This window comes from Arachis ipaensis, chromosome B8, assembly GCF_059453495.1.
Source record: "Arachis ipaensis isolate K30076 ecotype BB chromosome B8, ASM5945349v1, whole genome shotgun sequence".
Lineage (NCBI taxonomy): Eukaryota > Viridiplantae > Streptophyta > Magnoliopsida > Fabales > Fabaceae > Arachis > Arachis ipaensis.
The window spans coordinates 6,137,634-6,144,947 of record NC_142443.1 but is presented as its reverse complement, the minus strand read 5'-3'; the positions used below and the strand labels follow the sequence as shown (position 1 = coordinate 6,144,947).

Here is a 7,314-nt window from a genome sequence, read left to right as displayed (position 1 = left end):
TCTTGGGTGCGAATGGATATCTTAGAAGAGAAATAAGAAGAATTGAATAGAAAACAGTAGTACTTTGCATTAATCTTTGAGGAACAGCAGAGCTCCACACCTTAATCTATGGAGTGTAGAAACTCTACCGTTGAAAATACATAAGTGAAGGTCCAGGCATGGCCGAGATGGCCAGCCCCCTAAAACGTGATCAAAGGATCATAAGGTAATCCAAAGATGCCTAATACAATAGTAAGAGGTCCTATTTATAATAAACTAGCTACTAGGGTTTACATGAGTAAGTATTTGATGTATAAATCCACTTCCGGGGCCCACTTGGTGTGTGTTTGGGCTGAGCTTAAGTGTTGCACGTGCAGAGGCCATTTGTGGAGTTGAACGCCAGTTTTTGTGCCAGTTTGGGCGTTCAACTCTGGTTTTGGATCCTTTTCTGGCGCTGGACGCCAGATTTGGGTAGAAAGCTGGCGTTGAATGCCAGTTTACGTCATCAATTCTTGGCTAAAGTATGGACTATTATATATTGCTGGAAAGCCCTGGATGTCTACTTTCCAACGCAATTGGAAGCGCGCCATTTCGAGTTCTGTAGCTCCAGAAAATCCACTTTGAGTGCAGGGAGGTCAGAATCCAACAGCATCAGCAGTCCTTCTTCAACCTCTGAATCTGATTTCTGCTCAAGTCCCTCAATTTCAGCCAGAAAATACCTGAAATCACAGAAAAATACACAAACTCATAGTAAAGTCCAGAAATGTGAATTTATCATAAAAACTAATGAAAACATCCCTAAAAGTAACTAGATCCTACTAAAAACATACTAAAAACAATGTCAAAAAGCGTATAAATTATCCGCTCATCACAACACCAAACTTAAATTGTTGCTTGTCCCCAAGCAACTGAAAATCAAATAGGATAAAAAGAAGAGAATATACTATAAATTCCAAACTATCAGTGAAACAGAGCTTCAATCATATGAGCGGGACTTATAGCTTTTTGCCTCTTGAATAGTTTTGGCATCTCACTTTATCCATTGAGATTCAGAATGATTGGTATCTATAGGAACTTCAGATTTCGAATAGTGTTATTGATCCTCCTAGTTCAGTATGATGATTCTTGAACACAGCTATTTTATGAGTCTTGGCCGTGGCCCTAAGCACTTTGTTTTCCAGTATTATCACCGGATACATAAATGCCACAAACACATAATTGGGTGAACCTTTTCAGATTGTGACTCAGCTTTGCTAAAGTCCCCAATTAGAGGTGTCCAGGGTTCTTAAGCACACTCTTCTTTTGCTTTGGACCTTGACTTTAACCGCTCAGTCTCAAGTTTTCACTTGACACCTACACGCCACAAGCACATGGTTAGGGACAGCTTGGTTTAGCCGCTTAGACCAGGATTTTTATTCCTTTAGGCCCTCCTATCCACTGATGCTCAAAGCCTTGGGATCCTTTTTATTTGCCCTTGCCTTTTGGTTTTAAGGGTTATTGGCTTTTTGCTCTTGCCTCTTGGTTTTAAGAGCTTTGGCTTTTTCTGCTTGCTTTTTCTTTTTCTTTCTATATTTTTTTTTTCGCCTATTTTTTTTTCTGCAAGCTTTGTTCTTTGCTGCTTTTTCTTGCTTCAAGAATCATTTTTATGATTTTTCAGATTATCAAATAACATGTCTCCTAGTCATCATTCTTTCAAGAGCCAACATATTTAACATTCTTAAACAACAACTTCAAAAGACATATGCACTGTTCAAGCATACATTCAGAAAACAAGAAGCATTGTCACCACATCAATATAATTAAACTAAGTTCAAGGATAAATTTGAAACTCATGTACTTCTTGTTCTTTTGAATTAAAACATTTTTTTATTTAAGAGAGGTGATGGATTCATAGGACATTTATAACTTTAAGACATAGTTACTACTACTAATGATCATGTAATGAAGACACAAACATAGATAGGCACATAACATAGAAAATGAAAAACAGAGAAAGTAAGAACAAGGAATGAGTCCACCTTAGTGATGTCCTTGAGCTCTTCTATGTCTCTTCCTTGTCTTTGCTGCTCCTCCTTTATTGCTTTTAGATCTTCTCTGATTTCATGAAGGATGATGGAGTGCTCTTGATGTTCCACCCTTAGTTGCTTCCAATAATTGTGTGGAGGAAAATGTATCCCCTGAGGTATCTCAGGGATCTCTTGATTTGCAGTCAAATGTTCTACCACTGAGCTTTAGACCCTTGATGGAAGCTTTTGTCTTCCCTTTCCTCTTTCTAGAGGCTTCTCTGGCCTTAGGTGCCATCAATGGTTATGGAAAAAATAAAAAAGCTATGCTTTTTACCACACCAAACTTAGAATGTTGCTCGCCCTCGAGCAAAAAAAGAAAGAATAGAAGAATAAGAAGAAGATATGGAGGAGATGGAGGGAGATGTGTATTCGGCCATATGAGTGGGATTGGGTGGGGAAGAGATGTTGAATTTTTGAAGGTAAGTGGGTGTATGGGTGTGAGTGGTAAATGGAAGACAGAAGGGATGAGTGTTTATTGGGAATAGAGGATGAATGAGAAGAGAGAAGAGAGTGAGTGGAGGTAGGTGGGGATCCTGTGGGGTCCACAGATCCTGAGGTGATCCTGTGAGGTCCACAGATCTTGAGGTGTCAAGGCATTTACATCCCTGCACCAATTTGGGCATGCAAAATGCCCTTGCACACAACTCTGGGCGTTCAGCGCCAGGTTGGTGCCCATTTTGGGCGTTCAACGCCCATTTGCTGCCATTTCTGGCGTTGAACGCCAGAACCATGCTTGTTCTGGGCGTTCAGCGCCAGGATGCTCCCATTCTGGGCGTTCAGCGCCAGAACTATGCTCTGTTCTGGCGTTTGAACGCCAGACAGATGCTCCTCCAGGGTGTGATTTTTCTTCTGCTATTTTTGATTCCGTTTTTGAATTTTTTGTTTATTTTGTGACTCCACATGATCATGAACCTAAGAAAACATGAAAAACAATAAAAATAAGAATTAGATAAACATTGGGTTGCCTCCCAACAAGCGCTTCTTTAATGTCAATAGCTTGACAGTGGGCTCTCATGGAGCCTCACAGATGTGCAGAGCTTTGTTGAGACTCTCCAACACCAAACTTAGAGTTTGGATATGGGAGTTCAACACGAAACTTAGAGTTTGGTTGTGGCCTCGCAACACCAAACTTAGAGTTTGACTGTGGGGGCTTTGGTTGACTCTGCTTGGAGAGAAGCTTTTTCTGCTTCCTCCCCATGGTTGCAGAGGGAGATCCTCGAGTTTTAAACACAAGGGAGTTCTCATTCCATTGAAGGAATATTTCACCTCTGTCAACATCAATCACAGCTCTTGCTGTGGCCAGGAAAGGTCTTCCTAGGATGATGGATTCATCCTCTTCCTTTCCAGTATCCAGGACTATGAAATCAGCAGGGATGTAAAGGCCTTCAACCTTTACTAACACGTCCTCTACTTGTCCATAAGCCTGTTTTCTTGAGCTGTCTGCCATCTCTAATGAGATTTTAGCAGCTTGCACCCCATAGATTCCCAGTTTCTCTATTACAGAGAGGGGCATGAGGTTTATTCCTGAACTAAGGTCACACAGAGCCTTAAAGATCGTGGTGCCTATGGTACAAGGTATTATGAACTTTCCAGGATCCTGTCTCTTCTGAGGCAATGTCAGTTGATCCAGATCACTTAGTTCATTGATGAACAAGGGAGGTTCAACTTCCCAAGCATCAATGCCAAATAATTTGGCATTCAGCTTCATGATTGCACCAAGAAACTTGGCAGTTTGCTCTTCAGTAACATCCTCATTCTCTTCAGAAGAGGAATACTCATCAGAGCTCATGAAGGGCATAAGGAGGTTCAATGGGATCTCTATGGTCTCTAGATGGACCCCAGAGTCCTTTGGTTCCTCAGAGGGAAGCTCCTTATTGATCACTGGACATCCCAGGAGGTCTTCCTCCTTGGGATTCACGTCCTCTCCTTTCCTCACAGGTTCGGCCATGGCGCTTATGTCAATGGCCTTGCACTCTCCTTTTGGATTCTCTTCTGTATTGCTTGGGAGAGTACTAGGAGGGATTTCAGTGATCCTTTTACTCAGCTGGCCCACTTGTGCTTCCAGATTTCTAATGGAAGACCTTGTTTCATTCATGAAACTTACAGTGGCCTTAGATAGATCAGAGACTAGATTTGCTAAATTAGAAGTATTTTGTTCAGAGTTCTCTGTCTGTTGCTGAGTTGATGATGGAAAAGGCTTGCTATTGCTAAACCTGTTTCTTCCACCATTATTAAAGCCTTGTTGGGGCTTTTGATCCTTCCATGAGAAATTTGGATGATTTCTCCATGTTAAGTTATAGGTGTTTCCATAAGGTTCACCTAAGTAATTTACCTCTGCTATTGCAGGGTTCTCAGGATCATAAGCTTCTTCTTCAGAAGATGCCTCTTGAGTACTGTTGGATGCAGCTTGCATTCCATGCAGACTCTGAGAGATCATATTGACTTGCTGAGTCAATATTTTATTCTGAGCCAATATGGCATTCAGAGTATCAACTTCAAGAACTCCCTTCTTCATAGGCGTCCCATTACTCACAGGATTCCTCTCAGAAGTGTACATGAACTGGTTATTAGCAACCATGTCAATGAGTTCTTGAGCTTCTGCAGGCGTTTTCTTTAGGTGAATGGATCCACCTGCAGAAGTGTCCAGTGACATCTTTGATAGCTCAGATAAACCATCATAGAATATATCCAGGATGGTCCATTCTGAAAGCATGTCAGAAGGACACTTTTTGGTCAACTGTTTGTATCTTTCCCAAGCTTCATAGAGGGATTCACCTTCTTTCTGTCTGAAGGTTTGAACATCAGCTCTAAGCTTGCTCAGCTTTTGAGGAGGAAAGTACTTGGCTAAGAAAGCCGTGACCAGCTTATCCCAAGAGTTCAGGCTGTCTTTGGGTTGAGAATCCAACCATAATCTAGCTCTGTCTCTTACAGCAAAAGGGAAAAGCATGAGCCTGTAGACTTCAGGATCTACTCCATTAGTCTTAACAGTATCACATATCTGCAAGAATTCAGTTAAGAACTGAAAGGGATCTTCAGATGGAAGTCCATGAAACTTGCAGTTCTGCTGCATCAGAGAAACTAATTGAGGTTTCAGCTCAAAGTTGTTTGCTCCAATGGCAGGAATGGAGATGCTTCTTCCATGTAAATTGGAATTAGGTGCAGTGAAGTCACCAAGCATCTTCCTTATATTATTATTATTTTCGGCTGCCATCTCCTTTTCCTGTTCGAAAATTTCTGGAAGGTTATCTCTGGATTGTTGTATTTTAGCTTCTCTTAATTTTTTTCTTCAGAGTCCTTTCAGGTTCTGGATCTGCTTTAACAAGAATGTTCTTGTCCTTGCTCCTGCTCATATGACAAAGAAGATGGCACAGAAGAAGTAGTAATAATAATATGGATCCTTTATACCACAGTATAAGGATCCTTGTGTTAGTAGAAGAAAAGAAGGGAAGAAAATCTGAACTCAGAGAGAGAGGGGGTTCGGATTTTTGGAGAGTTGAAGGAAAGATGTTAGTATATCAATAAACAAACAGAAGAAGATGAGAGGGGGGAGTGAATTTTCGAAAACAATTTTTGAAAAAGAGTTAGTGATTTTTGAAAATAGTTTTTGAAAAAGGTTAGTATTTTTTTCGAAAATATTTTTTTTTTAAATAAAAAAATAAAAATAATTAGTTAATAAGAAAGAAATTTTTGAAAAAGAGGGAAGATATTTTCGAAAATTAGAGAGAGAGAGTTAGTTAGGTAGTTTTGAAAAAGTTAAGAAACAAACAAAAAGTTAGTTAGTTAGTTGAAACAAATTTTGAAAATATAAGAAGTTAGGAAGTTAGAAAATATATTTTGAAAAAGATAAGATGAGAAGATATTTTTGAAAAGATATGATAGAAATTAGTTTTGAAAAAGATTTGATTTTTAAAATCACAATTAATGACTTGATTCACAAGAAATCACAAAATATGATTCTAGGACTTAAAGTTTGAACCTTTCTTAACAAGCAAGTAACAAACTTCAAATTTTTGAATCAAAACATTAATTGATTATGCTATTTTCGAAAATTTGGTATAAAAATAAGAAAAAGATTTTTGAAAAATATTTTTGGAATTTTCGAAAATAACTAAGAATTTTGAAAAAGATTTGATTTTTGAAAAAGATAAGATTTTCAAATTGAAAATTTGATTTGACTCATGAGAAACAACTTGATTTTAAAAATTTTTGAAAAAGTCAACTTAAATTTTCGAATTTGATGAGAGAAAAAGGGAAAGATATTTTTTTGATTTTTTGAATTTTTATGAAAACATGAAAATTATGCAATGCATGAAATTTTTAGATCAAAACAATGAATGCGTGCAAGAATGCTATGAATGTCAAGATGAACACCAAGAACACTTTGAATGTCATGATGAACATCAAGAACATATTTTTGAAAAATTTTTAATGCAAAGAAAACATGCAAGACACCAAACTTAGAATTCTTTAATGCTTAGACACTAAGAATTCAAGAATGCATATGATAAACATGAAAAGACACAAAACAAAAATTCATCAAGATCAAACAAGAAGACTTACCAAGAACAACTTGAAGATCATGAAGAACACTATGAATGCATGATATTTTCGAAAAAATGCAAGATGCATATGCAAGTGACACCAAACTTATAATGTGACTCAAGACTCAAACAAGAAACAGAAAATATTTTTGATTTTTATGATTTTCTAAATTTTTTTGTATTTTTTTCAAAAATTATATGAAAAAGAAAAATAAGGATTCCAAAATTTTTAATATGAATTCCAGGAATCTTGCCATGTTAGTCTAAAGCTTCAGTCCAGGAATTAGACATGGCTTGCTAGCCAGCCAAGCTTTCAAAGAAAGCTTCAGTCCAAAACACTAGACATGGCCAATGGCCAGCCAAGTTTCAGCACATATGGATACTTTTCATGTATAGAACAACTAAGTGTGTGAGAATCTCTTCATTTGTGATGGTAAGTTGAAACCCCAGTCCAAAAATCAGACATGGCTTACAGCCAGCCAGGATTCAACAAATCATCATGAAACACTAGAATTCATTCTTAAAAATTCTGAATAAAATTTTTGAAAACATTTTTATTTTTTTCGAAAACAGATGAGAGATTTTTGAAAGATTTTTTTTTTGAAAACAAAACGAAAAGAAAATTACCTAATCTGAGCAACAAGATGAGCCGTCAGTTGTCCAAACTCGAACAATCCCCGGCAACGGCGCCAAAAACTTGGTGCACGAAATTGTGATGTCCAGGCTCG

General features: G+C 37.9%; 1 non-coding gene across 1 annotated transcript; it reads left to right on the top strand.

Annotated features, from left to right (window-relative positions):
• Positions 1-4,752: 4,752 nt before the first annotated feature.
• Positions 4,753-4,860, top strand: LOC148547078 (small nucleolar RNA R71). The gene has a single exon (XR_015897387.1). It is a non-coding gene; the product is annotated as a small nucleolar RNA R71 (small nucleolar RNA).
• Positions 4,861-7,314: the final 2,454 nt, after the last annotated feature.